Source organism: Pleurodeles waltl, chromosome 3_1 (genome assembly GCF_031143425.1).
Source record: "Pleurodeles waltl isolate 20211129_DDA chromosome 3_1, aPleWal1.hap1.20221129, whole genome shotgun sequence".
Classification (NCBI taxonomy): domain Eukaryota; kingdom Metazoa; phylum Chordata; class Amphibia; order Caudata; family Salamandridae; genus Pleurodeles; species Pleurodeles waltl.
Window position 1 is genome coordinate 1838927010 of NC_090440.1, and position 15647 is coordinate 1838942656.

The 15647-nt window shown below is 48.7% G+C and overlaps 1 protein-coding gene across 1 annotated transcript in view; it reads right to left on the reverse strand.

The window, feature by feature from the left end:
• WDR75 (WD repeat domain 75) overlaps positions 1-15647 on the reverse strand; it is a 237055-nt gene that overhangs the window by 114387 nt on the left and 107021 nt on the right. The window lies entirely within an intron of this gene.

Below are 15647 nucleotides of genomic sequence, written 5' to 3' on the forward strand. Positions count from 1 at the left end.
CGAGGTGTGCTCCCCACCCTGTCATGGAAGCATCTGTTGTTATTACGTATTGTGGCACTGGGTCTTGGAAAGGCCGCCCTTTGTTTAAATTTATACTGTTCCACCATAGAAGCGAGAGGTAAGTTTGGCGGTTGTAGGAATTTGGCTCTGTATGTGCTATTTCAAAGTAAGGAATAGCATGCACAGAGTCCAAGGGTTCCCCTTAGAGGTAAAATAGTGGTAAAAATAGATAATACTAATGCTCTATTTTGTGGTAGTGTGGTCGAGCAGTAGGCTTATCCAAGGAGTAGTGTTAAGCATTTGTTGTACATACACATAGACAATAAATGAGGTACACACACTCAGAGACAAATCCAGCCAATAGGTTTTTATATAGAAAAATATCTTTTCTTAGTTTATTTTAAGAACCACAGGTTCAAATTCTACATGTAATAGCTCATTCGAAAGGTATTGCAGGTAAGTACTTTAGGAACTTCAAATCATCAAAATTGCATGTATACTTTTCAAGTTATTCACAAATAGCTGTTTTAAAAGTGGACACTTAGTGCAATTTTCACAGTTCCTAGGGGAGGTAAGTATTTGTTAGTTTTACCAGGTAAGTAAGACACTTACAGGGTTCAGTTCTTGGTCCAAGGTAGCCCACCGTTGGGGGTTCAGAGCAACCCCAAAGTCACCACACCAGCAGCTCAGGGCCGGTCAGGTGCAGAGTTCAAAGTGGTGCCCAAAACACATAGGCTAGAATGGAGAGAAGGGGGTGCCCCGGTTCCGGTCTGCTTGCAGGTAAGTACCCGCGTCTTCGGAGGGCAGACCAGGGGGGTTTCGTAGGGCACCGGGGGGGACACAAGTCCACACAGAAATTTCACCCTCAGCAGCGCGGGGGCGGCCGGGTGCAGTGTAGAAACAAGCGTCGGGTTTGTAATGGAAGTCAATGGGAGATCTAGGGATCTCTTCAGCGCTGCAGGCAGGCAAGGGGGGGGTTCCTCGGGGAAACCTCCACTTGGGCAAGGGAGAGGGACTCCTGGGGGTCACTCCTCCAGTGAAAGTCCGGTCCTTCAGGTCCTGGGGGCTGCGGGTGCAGGGTCTCTCCCAGGTGTCGGGACTTAGGATTCAAAGAGTCGCGGTCAGGGGAAGCCTCGGGATTCCCTCTGCAGGCGGCGCTGTGGGGGCTCAGGGGGGACAGGTTTTTGTACTCACAGTCTTAGAGTAGTCCTGGGGTCCCTCCTGAGGTGTTGGATCGCCACCAGCCGAGTCGGGGTCGCCGGGTGCAGTGTTGCAAGTCTCACGCCTTTTGCGGGGAGCTTGCAGGGTTCTTTAAAGCTGCTGGAAACAAAGTTGCAGCCTTTCTTGGAGCAGGTCCGCTGTCCTCGGGAGTTTCTTGTCTTTTCGAAGCAGGGGCAGTCCTCAGAGGATGTCGAGGTCGCTGGTCCCTTTGGAAGGCGTCGCTGGAGCAGGATCTTTGGAAGGCAGGAGACAGGCCGGTGAGTTTCTGGAGCCAAGGCAGTAGTCGTCTTCTGGTCTTCCTCTGCAGGGGTTTTCAGCTAGGCAGTCCTTCTTGTAGTTGCAGGAATCTAATTTTCTAGGGTTCAGGGTAGCCCTTAAATACTAAATTTAAGGGCGTGTTTAGGTCTGGGGGGTTAGTAGCCAATGGCTACTAGCCCTGAGGGTGGGTACACCCTCTTTGTGCCTCCTCCCAAGGGGAGGGGGTCACAATCCTAACCCTATTGGGGGAATCCTCCATCTGCAAGATGGAGGATTTCTAAAAGTCAGAGTCACCTCAGCTCAGGACACCTTAGGGGCTGTCCTGACTGGCCAGTGACTCCTCCTTGTTGCTTTCTTTGTTCCCTCCAGCCTTGCCGCCAAAAGTGGGGGCCGTGGCCGGAGGGGGCGGGCAACTCCACTAAGTTGGAGTGCCCTGCTGGGCTGTGACAAAGGGGTGAGCCTTTGAGGCTCACCGCCAGGTGTCACAGCTCCTGCCTGGGGGAGGTGTTAGCATCTCCACCCAGTGCAGGCTTTGTTACTGGCCTCAGAGTGACAAAGGCACTCTCCCCATGGGGCCAGCAACATGTCTCTGGTGTGGCAGGCTGCTGGAACTAGTCAGCCTACACAGACAGTCGGTTAAGTTTCAGGGGGCACCTCTAAGGTGCCCTCTGTGGTGTATTTTACAATAAAATGTACACTGGCATCAGTGTGCATTTATTGTGCTGAGAAGTTTGATATCAAACTTCCCAGTTTTCAGTGTAGCCATTATGGTGCTGTGGAGTTCGTGTTTGACAGACTCCCAGACCATATACTCTTATGGCTACCCTGCACTTACAATGTCTAAGGTTTTGTTTAGACACTGTAGGGGTACCATGCTCATGCACTGGTACCCTCACCTATGGTATAGTGCACCCTGCCTTAGGGCTGTAAGGCCTGCTAGAGGGGTGTCTTACCTATACTGCATAGGCAGTGAGAGGCTGGCATGGCACCCTGAGGGGAGTGCCATGTCGACTTACTCGTTTTGTCCTCACTAGCACACACAAGCTGGCAAGCAGTGTGTCTGTGCTGAGTGAGAGGTCTCCAGGGTGGCATAAGACATGCTGCAGCCCTTAGAGACCTTCCTTGGCATCAGGGCCCTTGGTACTAGAAGTACCAGTTACAAGGGACTTATCTGGATGCCAGGGTCTGCCAATTGTGGATACAAAAGTACAGGTTAGGGAAAGAACACTGGTGCTGGGGCCTGGTTAGCAGGCCTCAGCACACTTTCAATTGTAAACATAGCATCAGCAAAGGCAAAAAGTCAGGGGGCAACCATGCCAAGGAGGCATTTCCTTACACAACCCCCCCCCAAACGAAAGAGGATGAGACTAACCTTTCCCAAGAGAGTCTTCAGTTTCTAAGTGGAAGAACCTGGAAAGGCCATCTGCATTGGCATGGGCAGTCCCAGGTCTGTGTTCCACTATAAAGTCCATTCCCTGTAGGGAGATGGACCACCTCAACAGTTTAGGATTTTCACCTTTCATTTGCATCAGCCATTTGAGAGGTCTGTGGTCAGTTTGAACTAGGAAGTGAGTCCCAAAGAGGTATGGTCTCAGCTTCTTCAGGGACCAAACCACAGCAAAGGCCTCCCTCTCAATGGCACTCCAACGCTGCTCCCTGGGGAGTAACCTCCTGCTAATGAAAGCAACAGGCTGGTCAAGGCCATCATCATTGGTTTGGGACAAAACTGCCCCTATCCCATGTTCAGAGGCATCAGTCTGCACAATGAACTGCTTAGAATAATCTGGAGCTTTGAGAACTGGTGCTGAGCACATTGCCTGTTTCAGGGTGTCAAAGGCCTGTTGGCAGTCCACAGTCCAGTTCACTTTCTTGGGCATTTTCTTGGAGGTGAGCTCAGTGAGGGCTGTCACAATGGATCCATATCCCTTCACAAACCTCCTGTAGTACCCAGTCAAGCCAAGGAATGCCCTGACTTGAGTCTGGGTTTTTGGAGCTACCCAGTCCAGAATAGTCTGGATCTTGGGTTGGAGTGGCTGAACTTGGCCTCCACCTACAAGGTGTCCCAAGTAAACCACAGTTCCCTGCCCTATCTGGCATTTGGATGCCTTGATAGAGAGGCCTGCAGATTGCAGAGCCTTCAAAACCTTCCTCAGGTGGACCAGGTGATCCTGCCAGGTGGAGCTAAAGACAGCAATATCATCAAGATAAGCTGTGCTAAAGGACTCCAAGCCAGCAAGGACTTGATTCACCAACCTTTGGAAGGTGGCAGGGGCATTCTTTAAACCAAAGGGCATAACAGTAAACTGATAATGCCCATCAGGTGTGGAGAATGCTGTCTTTTCTTTTGCTCCAGGTGCCATTTTTATTTGCCAGTACCCTGCTGTCAAGTCAAAGGTACTTAGAAATTTGGCAGCACCTAATTTATCAATGAGCTCATCAGCTCTTGGAATTGGATGAGCATCTGTCTTGGTGACAGAATTGAGCCCTCTGTAGTCCACACAAAACCTCATCTCTTTCTTTCCATCTGTGGTGTGAGGTTTGGGGACTAAGACCACTGGGCTAGCCCAGGGGCTGTCAGAGCGCTCAATGACTCCCAATTCCAGCATCTTGTGGACTTCCACCTTGATGCTTTCCTTAACATGGTCAGACTGTCTAAAGATTTTGTTCTTGACAGGCATGCTGTCTCCTGTGTCCACATCATGGGTACACAGGTGTGTCTGACCAGGGGTTAAGGAGAAGAGTTCAGGAAACTGTTGTAGGACTCTCCTACAATCAGCTTGCTGTTGGCCAGAGAGGGTGTCTGAGTAGATCACTCCATCTACTGTACCATCTTTTGGGTCTGATGACAGAAGATCAGGGAGAGGTTCACTCTCTGCCTCCTGATCCTCATCTGTTACCATCAACAGATTGACATCAGCCCTGTCGTGGAAGAGCTTAAGGCGGTTTACATGGATCACCCTTTTGGGGCTCCTGCTTGTGCCCAGGTCCACCAAGTAGGTGACCTGACTCTTCCTCTCTAGTACTGGGTAAGGGCCACTCCATTTGTCCTGGAGTGCCCTGGGAGCCACAGGCTCCAGAACCCAGACTTTCTGCCCTGGTTGGAACTCAACCAGTGCAGCCTTTTGGTCATACCAAAACTTCTGGAGCTGTTGGCTGGCCTCAAGGTTTTTGGTTGCCTTTTCCATGTACTCTGCCATTCTAGAGCGAAGGCCAAGTACATAGTCCACTATGTCCTGTTTAGGCTCATGGAGAGGTCTCTCCCAGCCTTCTTTAACAAGGGCAAGTGGTCCCCTTACAGGATGACCAAACAGAAGTTCAAAGGGTGAGAACCCTACTCCCTTCTGTGGTACCTCCCTGTAAGCGAAAAGCAGACATGGCAGGAGGACATCCCATCTCCTTTTGAGTTTTTCTGGGAGCCCCATGATCATGCCTTTTAATGTCTTGTTGAATCTCTCAACTAAGCCATTAGTTTGGGGATGGTAAGGTGTAGTGAATTTATAAGTCACTCCACACTCATTCCACATGTGCTTTAGGTATGCTGACATGAAGTTGGTACCTCTGTCAGACACCACCTCCTTAGGGAAACCCACTCTGGTGAAGATACCAATGAGGGCCTTGGCTACTGCAGGGGCAGTAGTCGACCTAAGGGGAATAGCTTCAGGATACCTGGTAGCATGATCCACTACTACCAGGATATACATATTTCCTGAGGCTGTGGGAGGTTCCAGTGGACCAACTATGTCCACACCCACTCTTTCAAAGGGCACCCCCACCACTGGAAGTGGAATGAGGGGGGCCTTTGGATGCCCACCTGTCTTACCACTGGCTTGACAGGTGGGGCAGGAGAGGCAAAACTCCTTAACCATGTTGGACATATTGGGCCAGTAGAAGTGGTTGACTAACCTCTCCCACGTCTTGGTTTGTCCCAAATGTCCAGCAAGGGGAATGTCATGGGCCAATGTTAGGATGAACTCTCTGAACAGCTGAGGCACTACCACTCTCCTAGTGGCACCAGGTTTGGGGTCTCTGGCCTCAGTGTACAGGAGCCCATCTTCCCAATAGACCCTATGTGTTCCATTTTTCTTGCCTTTGGACTCTTCAGCAGCTTGCTGCCTAAGGCCTTCAAGAGAGGGACAGGTTTCTTGTCCCTTACACAGCTCTTCCCTTGAGGGTCCCCCTGGGCCTAAGAGCTCAACCTGGTAAGGCTCCAGCTCCAAAGGCTCAGTTCCCTCAGAGGGCAGAACATCTTCCTGAGAAGAGAGGTTCCCTTTCTTTTGCTGTGTTGCAGTTGGTTTCCCAACTGACTTTCCTTTCCTCTTGGTAGGCTGGGCCATTCTTCCAGACTCCAGCTCTACTTGTTCACCCTGTGCCTTGCATTGTGCTCTTGTTTTCACACACACCAGTTCAGGGATACCCAGCATTGCTGCATGGGTTTTTAGTTCTACCTCAGCCCATGCTGAGGACTCCAGGTCATTTCCAAGCAGACAGTCCACTGGGATATTTGAGGAGACCACCACCTGTTTCAGGCCATTGACCCCTCCCCATTCTAAAGTAACCATTGCCATGGGATGTACTTTTCTCTGATTGTCAGCGTTGGTGACTGTGTAAGTTTTTCCAGTCAGGTATTGGCCAGGGGAAACCAGTTTCTCTGTCACCATGGTGACACTGGCACCTGTATCCCTCAGGCCCTCTATTCTAGTCCCATTAATTAAGAGTTGCTGTCTGTATTTTTGCATGTTAGGCGGCCAGACAGCTAGTGTGGCTAAATCCACCCCACCCTCAGAAACTAGAGTAGCTTCAGTGTGGACCCTGATTTGCTCTGGGCACACTGTTGATCCCACTTGGAGACTAGCCATACCAGTGTTACCTGGATGGGAGTTTGGAGTGGAACCTTTCTTGGGACAGGCCTTGTCTCCAGTTTGGTGTCCATGCTGTTTACAGCTATGACACCAGGCCTTTTTGGGATCAAAGTTTTTACCCTTGTACCCATTGTTTTGTGAAGAGGCTCTGGGCCCACCCTCCTGTGCAGGTTTTTGGGGGCCTGTAGAAGACTCTTTACTATTTTTAGTTTTGGTTGTCTCATCACTCTTCCCCTGGGGAGTCTTTGTGACCCCTTTCTTTTGGTCACCCCCTGTTGAAGTCTTGGACACCCTTGTCTTGACCCAATGGTCCGCCTTCTTTCCCAATTCTTGGGGAGAAATTGGTCCTAGGTCTACCAGATGCTGATGCAGTTTATCATTGAAACAATTACTTAACAGGTGTTCTTTCACAAATAAATTGTACAGCCCATCATAATTACTTACACCACTGCCTTGAATCCAACCATCTAGTGTTTTCACTGAGTAGTCAACAAAGTCAACCCAGGTCTGGCTCGAGGATTTTTGAGCCCCCCTGAACCTAATCCTGTACTCCTCAGTGGAGAATCCAAAGCCCTCAATCAGGGTACCCTTCATGAGGTCATAAGATTCTGCATCTTGTCCAGAGAGTGTGAGGAGTCTATCCCTACACTTTCCTGTGAACATTTCCCAAAGGAGAGCACCCCAGTGAGATCTGTTCACTTTTCTGGTTACACAAGCCCTCTCAAAAGCTGTGAACCATTTGGTGATGTCATCACCATCTTCATATTTAGTTACAATCCCTTTGGGGATTTTCAACATGTCAGGAGAATCTCTGACCCTATTTATGTTGCTGCCACCATTGATGGGTCCTAGGCCCATCTCTTGTCTTTCCCTCTCTATGGCTAGGATCTGTCTTTCCAAAGCCAATCTTTTGGCCATCCTGGCTAACTGGATGTCCTCTTCACTGGAGTTATCCTCAGTGATTTCAGAGTTGTTGGTCCCTCCTGTGAGGGAACCAGCATCTCTGACTATTATTTGTGGAGTCAGGGCTTGAGAAGCCCTGCTCTCCCTAAGTAGGACTGGAGGGGGGGGATTTCCCTCCAAGTCACTATCTTCATCCTCTGAGTTGCCATCCTCAGAGGGGTTGGCCTTTTCAAACTCTGCCAAAAGCTCCTGGAGCTGTACTTTGGTAGGTTTGGGGCCCATTGCTATTTTCTTTAGTTTACAGAGTGACCTTAGCTCTCTCATCTGTAGATGGAGGTAAGGTGTGGTGTCGAGTTCCACCACATTCACATCTGTGCTAGACATTATGCTTCTAAAAGTTGGAATACTTTTTAAGAAACTAAAACTGGTTCTAGAATCTAATTCAAACTTTTACCAAACTTTTAAACTCTAAAAGAAATGCTAAACAGGATCTAACACAAGGCCCTAGCAGGTCTTTTAAGAATTTAGAAAACTTTTCAAATTGCAAAAATCAATTTCTAATGACAATTTTGGAATTTGTCGTGTGATCAGGTATTGGCTGAGTAGTCCAGCAAATGCAAAGTCTTGTACCCCACCGCTGATCCACCAATGTAGGAAGTTGGCTCTGTATGTGCTATTTCAAAGTAAGGAATAGCATGCACAGAGTCCAAGGGTTCCCCTTAGAGGTAAAATAGTGGTAAAAATAGATAATACTAATGCTCTATTTTGTGGTAGTGTGGTCGAGCAGTAGGCTTATCCAAGGAGTAGTGTTAAGCATTTGTTGTACATACACATAGACAATAAATGAGGTACACACACTCAGAGACAAATCCAGCCAATAGGTTTTTATATAGAAAAATATCTTTTCTTAGTTTATTTTAAGAACCACAGGTTCAAATTCTACATGTAATAGCTCATTCGAAAGGTATTGCAGGTAAGTACTTTAGGAACTTCAAATCATCAAAATTGCATGTATACTTTTCAAGTTATTCACAAATAGCTGTTTTAAAAGTGGACACTTAGTGCAATTTTCACAGTTCCTAGGGGAGGTAAGTATTTGTTAGTTTTACCAGGTAAGTAAGACACTTACAGGGTTCAGTTCTTGGTCCAAGGTAGCCCACCGTTGGGGGTTCAGAGCAACCCCAAAGTCACCACACCAGCAGCTCAGGGCCGGTCAGGTGCAGAGTTCAAAGTGGTGCCCAAAACACATAGGCTAGAATGGAGAGAAGGGGGTGCCCCGGTTCCGGTCTGCTTGCAGGTAAGTACCCGCGTCTTCGGAGGGCAGACCAGGGGGGTTTCGTAGGGCACCGGGGGGGACACAAGTCCACACAGAAATTTCACCCTCAGCAGCGCGGGGGCGGCCGGGTGCAGTGTAGAAACAAGCGTCGGGTTTGTAATGGAAGTCAATGGGAGATCTAGGGATCTCTTCAGCGCTGCAGGCAGGCAAGGGGGGGGTTCCTCGGGGAAACCTCCACTTGGGCAAGGGAGAGGGACTCCTGGGGGTCACTCCTCCAGTGAAAGTCCGGTCCTTCAGGTCCTGGGGGCTGCGGGTGCAGGGTCTCTCCCAGGTGTCGGGACTTAGGATTCAAAGAGTCGCGGTCAGGGGAAGCCTCGGGATTCCCTCTGCAGGCGGCGCTGTGGGGGCTCAGGGGGGACAGGTTTTTGTACTCACAGTCTTAGAGTAGTCCTGGGGTCCCTCCTGAGGTGTTGGATCGCCACCAGCCGAGTCGGGGTCGCCGGGTGCAGTGTTGCAAGTCTCACGCCTTTTGCGGGGAGCTTGCAGGGTTCTTTAAAGCTGCTGGAAACAAAGTTGCAGCCTTTCTTGGAGCAGGTCCGCTGTCCTCGGGAGTTTCTTGTCTTTTCGAAGCAGGGGCAGTCCTCAGAGGATGTCGAGGTCGCTGGTCCCTTTGGAAGGCGTCGCTGGAGCAGGATCTTTGGAAGGCAGGAGACAGGCCGGTGAGTTTCTGGAGCCAAGGCAGTAGTCGTCTTCTGGTCTTCCTCTGCAGGGGTTTTCAGCTAGGCAGTCCTTCTTCTTGTAGTTGCAGGAATCTAATTTTCTAGGGTTCAGGGTAGCCCTTAAATACTAAATTTAAGGGCGTGTTTAGGTCTGGGGGGTTAGTAGCCAATGGCTACTAGCCCTGAGGGTGGGTACACCCTCTTTGTGCCTCCTCCCAAGGGGAGGGGGTCACAATCCTAACCCTATTGGGGGAATCCTCCATCTGCAAGATGGAGGATTTCTAAAAGTCAGAGTCACCTCAGCTCAGGACACCTTAGGGGCTGTCCTGACTGGCCAGTGACTCCTCCTTGTTGCTTTCTTTGTTCCCTCCAGCCTTGCCGCCAAAAGTGGGGGCCATGGCCGGAGGGGGCGGGCAACTCCACTAAGTTGGAGTGCCCTGCTGGGCTGTGACAAAGGGGTGAGCCTTTGAGGCTCACCGCCAGGTGTCACAGCTCCTGCCTGGGGGAGGTGTTAGCATCTCCACCCAGTGCAGGCTTTGTTACTGGCCTCAGAGTGACAAAGGCACTCTCCCCATGGGGCCAGCAACATGTCTCTGGTGTGGCAGGCTGCTGGAACTAGTCAGCCTACACAGACAGTCGGTTAAGTTTCAGGGGGCACCTCTAAGGTGCCCTCTGTGGTGTATTTTACAATAAAATGTACACTGGCATCAGTGTGCATTTATTGTGCTGAGAAGTTTGATATCAAACTTCCCAGTTTTCAGTGTAGCCATTATGGTGCTGTGGAGTTCGTGTTTGACAGACTCCCAGACCATATACTCTTATGGCTACCCTGCACTTACAATGTCTAAGGTTTTGTTTAGACACTGTAGGGGTACCATGCTCATGCACTGGTACCCTCACCTATGGTATAGTGCACCCTGCCTTAGGGCTGTAAGGCCTGCTAGAGGGGTGTCTTACCTATACTGCATAGGCAGTGAGAGGCTGGCATGGCACCCTGAGGGGAGTGCCATGTCGACTTACTCGTTTTGTCCTCACTAGCACACACAAGCTGGCAAGCAGTGTGTCTGTGCTGAGTGAGAGGTCTCCAGGGTGGCATAAGACATGCTGCAGCCCTTAGAGACCTTCCTTGGCATCAGGGCCCTTGGTACTAGAAGTACCAGTTACAAGGGACTTATCTGGATGCCAGGGTCTGCCAATTGTGGATACAAAAGTACAGGTTAGGGAAAGAACACTGGTGCTGGGGCCTGGTTAGCAGGCCTCAGCACACTTTCAATTGTAAACATAGCATCAGCAAAGGCAAAAAGTCAGGGGGCAACCATGCCAAGGAGGCATTTCCTTACAGCGGTCTATCAACACCAGATCTAGAAGGTGACCCTGTGCTCGTGACCATTGTGATGCTAGGCACTGTTGCAAGGGCCTCATGTGCAGTCTTGCGTTCGGGACAATGGCTATGCATGAGGACATCATGCCTAGGAGTTGTAATATCATCTTTGCTTGTATTGTTTGTGTTGGATACATGCGTTGTATGGTCTTGTTGAAATTTTGAATTCTTTGTGGACTTGGAGTGGCTACTCCTTTTGTTGTGTCTATTATGGCTCCCAGGTATTGTTGTACCTTGCACGGCAAAATGTTGGATTTTGCAAAGTTGACGGTGAAGCCTAGTTTGTAGAGGGTTTGTATGATTTGATTTGTGTGGTGTAAGCACTTTGTTAGTGAATTGGTTTTGATTAGCCAGTCGTCTAGATACGGGAATACATGTATTTGCTGCCTTCTGATGTGTGCAGCCACTACTGCTAGACATTTGGTAAAGACTCTTGGTGCGGTTGTTAAACCAAAAGGCAATACCTTGAATTGGTAATGTATTCCTTTGAATACGAACCGTAGGTATTTTCTGTGTGATGGATGTATTGGTATATAGAAATACGCGTCTTTGAGGTCTAGGGTTGTCATGTAGTCCTGTAGTTTTAGCAATGGTAACACTTCTTGTAGCGTGACCATGTGAAAGTGGTCTGATTTGATGTAGGTGTTCAGTATTCTGAGGTCTAGGATTGGTCTCAGTGTTTTGTCCTTTTTTGGTATTAAGAAGTACAGAGAATAGACTCCTGTGTTTGTTTGTGTGTTTGGTACTAATTTGATTGCATTCTTTTGCAATAGTGCTTGAACTTCTATTTCCAGAAGTTCGGAATGTTGTTTTGATAAATTCTGTGATTTTGGTGGTATGTTTGGAGGGAATTTTAGGAATTCTATGCAATAACCATGTTGGATAATTGCTAAGACCCAAGTGTCTGTAGTTATTTCCTCCCATGCTTTGTAATAATGACCTATTCTTCCCCCCACTGGTGTTGTGTGGAGGGGGTGAGTGACATCTGAGTCACTGCTTGGTTGTAGGGGTTTTGGGGCTTTGAAATTTTCCTCTATTCCTAGGGAATTGCCCTCCTCTGTATTGACCCCGAAAGCCTCCCCTGTACTGTCCCTGGTAGCTGGACGGTGTTGCCTGCGAGGTGCTGGCTTGTGTGGCCTGACCCCGAAACCCCCCTCTAAAGGGTGTCTTGCGGAAGGTGCTGTAGGTTCCTCTGCTCTGCGGGGAGTAGAGTGCGCCCATGGCTTTAGCAGTGTCAGTGTCTTTTTTCAGTTTTTCGATGGCCGTGTCCACTTCTGGTCCGAACAGTTGTTTTTCGTTGAATGGAATATTGAGCACTGCCTGCTGTATCTCTGGTTTGAGCCCAGACGTTCTTAGCCATGCGTGCCTTCTAATGGTCACAGATGTATTAACTGTTCTTGCAGCTGTGTCTGCTGCGTCCATAGAGGATCGTATCTGGTTATTTGATATGTTCTGTCCTTCCTCGACCACCTGCTTTGCCCTCTTTTGTAGTTCCTTGGGTAGATGCTCGATGAGGTGTTGCATCTCATCCCAATGGGCTCTGTCATAGCGCGCAAGTAGTGCTTGAGAGTTAGTGATGCGCCACTGGTTTGCAGCTTGTACTGCGACTCTTTTCCCAGCTGCATCGAACTTGCGGCTCTCTTTATCTGGGGGTGGTGCATCCCCAGATGTGTGGGAGTTGGCTCTTTTCCGAGCTGCTCCTACTACGACGGAATCAGGTGGCAGTTGTGTGGTGATGAAAACAGGGTCTGTAGGAGGTGCCTTATATTTCTTTTCCACCCTTGGCGTTATTGCCCTACTTTTGACCGGCTCCTTGAAGATTTCCTTTGCGTGCCGAAGCATACCTGGCAGCATAGGCAGGCTTTGGTAGGAGCTGTGGGTGGAGGAGAGGGTGTTGAATAAAAAGTCATCCTCGACTTGTTCTGAGTGGAGGTTTACGTTGTGGAATTGTGCCGCTCTAGCCACCACTTGAGAATATGCTGTGCTGTCTTCTGGTGGTGAGGGCTTTGTTGGATATGCCTCCGGACTGTTGTCCGACACTGGGGCGTCATATAAGTCCCAAGCGTCTTGATCCTGGTCACCTTGGCTCATGGTGGTGTGAGCCGGGGAATGTGACGGGGTTTGTGCTGGTGAGACGTTAATTACAGGTGGAGGAGAGGGTGGCGGAGTCACCTTTTTCACCATCTTGGTTTGTGGCGCCTGGTCAGTGTGAAACTCCAGTCTCCTTTTTCTCCTAACAGGGGGAAGGGTGCTTATTTTTCCTGTTCCCTGCTGTATGAAAATACATTTTTGCGTATGGTCCACTTCGGTGGATTGCAGCTCTTCCTCAAACCTATGCTTTCGCATCTGAGAGGACAGTGATTGCTCCTCTGTATAAGAGCCTGGACCTGGGTCGGTTACGGGTTGTTTCGGCACCGAAGCCCTGTCTGTATGTTTGTTCGGCTCCGAGGTGGCTTTTTTCTTTTTTGGAGTCAAAACCTCTCGGCGTCGATCTTCGTCGGTGCCGCTGTCTCGGCGTCGAGCCGTTTCTACACCGCTATCTCGGTGTCGTTGCTTTTCCCCAGCACTATCTCGATCCCGAGAAGGCTGCGTGCCGGTGTCTCGACCGGAGTCGGACGATCTCGGCACTGTTTGGGCCTTTTTCGGTGCCGATGGTCGGTCACCGAATTTATGGGTGGAGCCATGGCCTGGTGGCAGTGGCGTCCCCTGGGCCTTGTCACTTTTCTTATGTGTTGTTTTCGACGTCTTACTCACGGTTCTTTGATCGTCGAATCCCTCGGAGTCCGATTCGTGGATCGAAAAGGTTTCTTCTTCCTCTTGTTCCTCGAACTCTCGGTGCGCTGTCGGCGTGGACGCCATCTGAAGTCTCCTGGCTCGACGGTCACGGAGTGTCTTTCGGGACCGGAACGCGCGACAGGCCTCGCAAGTCTCCTCACTGTGCTCAGGTGACAGGCACAGGTTACAGACCAAATGTTGGTCTGTATACGGGTATTTGTTGTGGCATTTGGGACAAAAACGGAACGGGGTCCGTTCCATCGGCGTCGGTCTACACGCGGTCGGGCCGACCAGGCCCCGACGGGGGATCGAAAGCTACCCCGAAGGGCACCGGAGCGCGTCGACCTTCGATGCGGTGTTGAATCTAACTACGCCGATCCCGAACGCAACAATACCGACGAAAATCTTCCGATATTTACTAACTTTCCGTTCCGAAACTCGGAGCGACAGGAACACGTCCAAACCCGATGGCGGAAAAAAAACAATCGAAGATGGAGTCGACGCCCATGCGCAACGGAGACAGAAGGAGGAGTCACTCGGTCCCGTGACTCGAAACACTTCTTCGAAGAAAAACAACTTGTAACACTCCGACCCAACACCAGATGGCGAGCTATGCAGAACATGTGTATCTACAGCGACAGATGCCATCGAACATAATAATATAATAAACCCACATTAAAAAATACCATAATAGCACAAATGCTGTTGAGATATGCACTCATTTAAACAAATCACATTGAGTTTTGTGCCTTGGGAGTTTTGCGGTGCTGCCAATATGTAGCTGAAAGTCATGAATCTCAGCAAGCTGAGTCACTCAAATTAAGCCAAATTATCTGTATTTTCCAACTTTTAAAAATAAATACAGACAGTAAACATTATGTTTTCTGTCTGTATTTATCTGTAAATATCAGTAAATATCAGTAAAAACAGAAAACATGGAGCCCTAATTATAACACACCCTGCCTTAGGGCTCTTATGGCCTGCTGTAGGGGTGAATTGCTCAAAATACATGCAGTGACTTTGGCTTGGCACACAACGAGAGCGTCATGTGTTTTCTCTCATGGCTTGCACCATGACATGCAGTCTGCAAAGGCATGTGATGTGCAATTTGTGTGGGGGTCCCTTAAGGTGGCACAATACATGCTGCAGCCCCTGGGGACTCTCTTTAACATCATTTCCTAGGTACCAGGGGTACCATTTACTAGGTACTTACAGGGGTGCTTAAATCCTGCCAATTGTTTCATAATTCAGTAGGTTGTTTTTTAGAAGAAAGAATACCAGCACTGGAGCCTGTTTAGCAGGCTGGAGAGCACGGTCAGAGACAACAAACAAAACTGCATCTAGCAGTTCAATTGGGGCGACATCTGCAAAGAGGTCCAGCTTCCTACATTACTTAGAACAACATTTTTCCATAATGGTTATTTTTAGTCATGCTATTAATGCATGTGTACGTGTCTGGATCTTTATGAAAAGAGAAATGCTATAAAAACTACAGTGCCCATTTAATAGTATTTTATTTGTTTTTACTTTTTGCTAAATTGAATCTCATTTATATAAAAGCCCACCAGTACATAGAATAACGGAATCAAATGCACATTAATTAGCTGCTACTCAAACCACATTCAGAATAGTTGGATGTAGGCAAGTTAAACGCGATTGAAGTGGAGTACATCATGGAGGTCACAGATTTTTTTTTTTGGGAGGGGGAACGACTGCAACTGACTATTTCCACAGGTCAAAGGGATTACAAACTCAAGATAAATATCACAAAGGCAATACTCAATATTTAATTGATGGTTATGCTAGGAGGAGGGGAAGCAAAGCAGGAACAAATGGTGTCAGGGAATCCAGGGATGGGCCCATGTAATGCTTTGTTAAATGGCACATAGATGTTAAAGCTACAGAGGTTGTCAAACATTACACATTAGCCACTGTTAAAAAATAAAAATAAACAGAGGGCATGAATGATTGGAAAACTACTTAAACCGTTAAAGGTTTGCCATGAACTTAGAGGAGGGGGCATGCCACAGCATATAGTTGAGAAATGTATGGAGTAAACAGCCAGCAACATCAGCAGTAAACAAGTGCATGGGTACAAAGAGTGAATGCCGGATGAGTCAAAAACACTGCCTCAGTGTACTACAATGGACATAAGTAGAATACAGAAAATGAAATGGAATGTACAGCCATTACCCAAAAGTAGATCTCTCGTACCTTGAAGTGTCACAAAGTAATGTTGTTACCACTTGTAATAA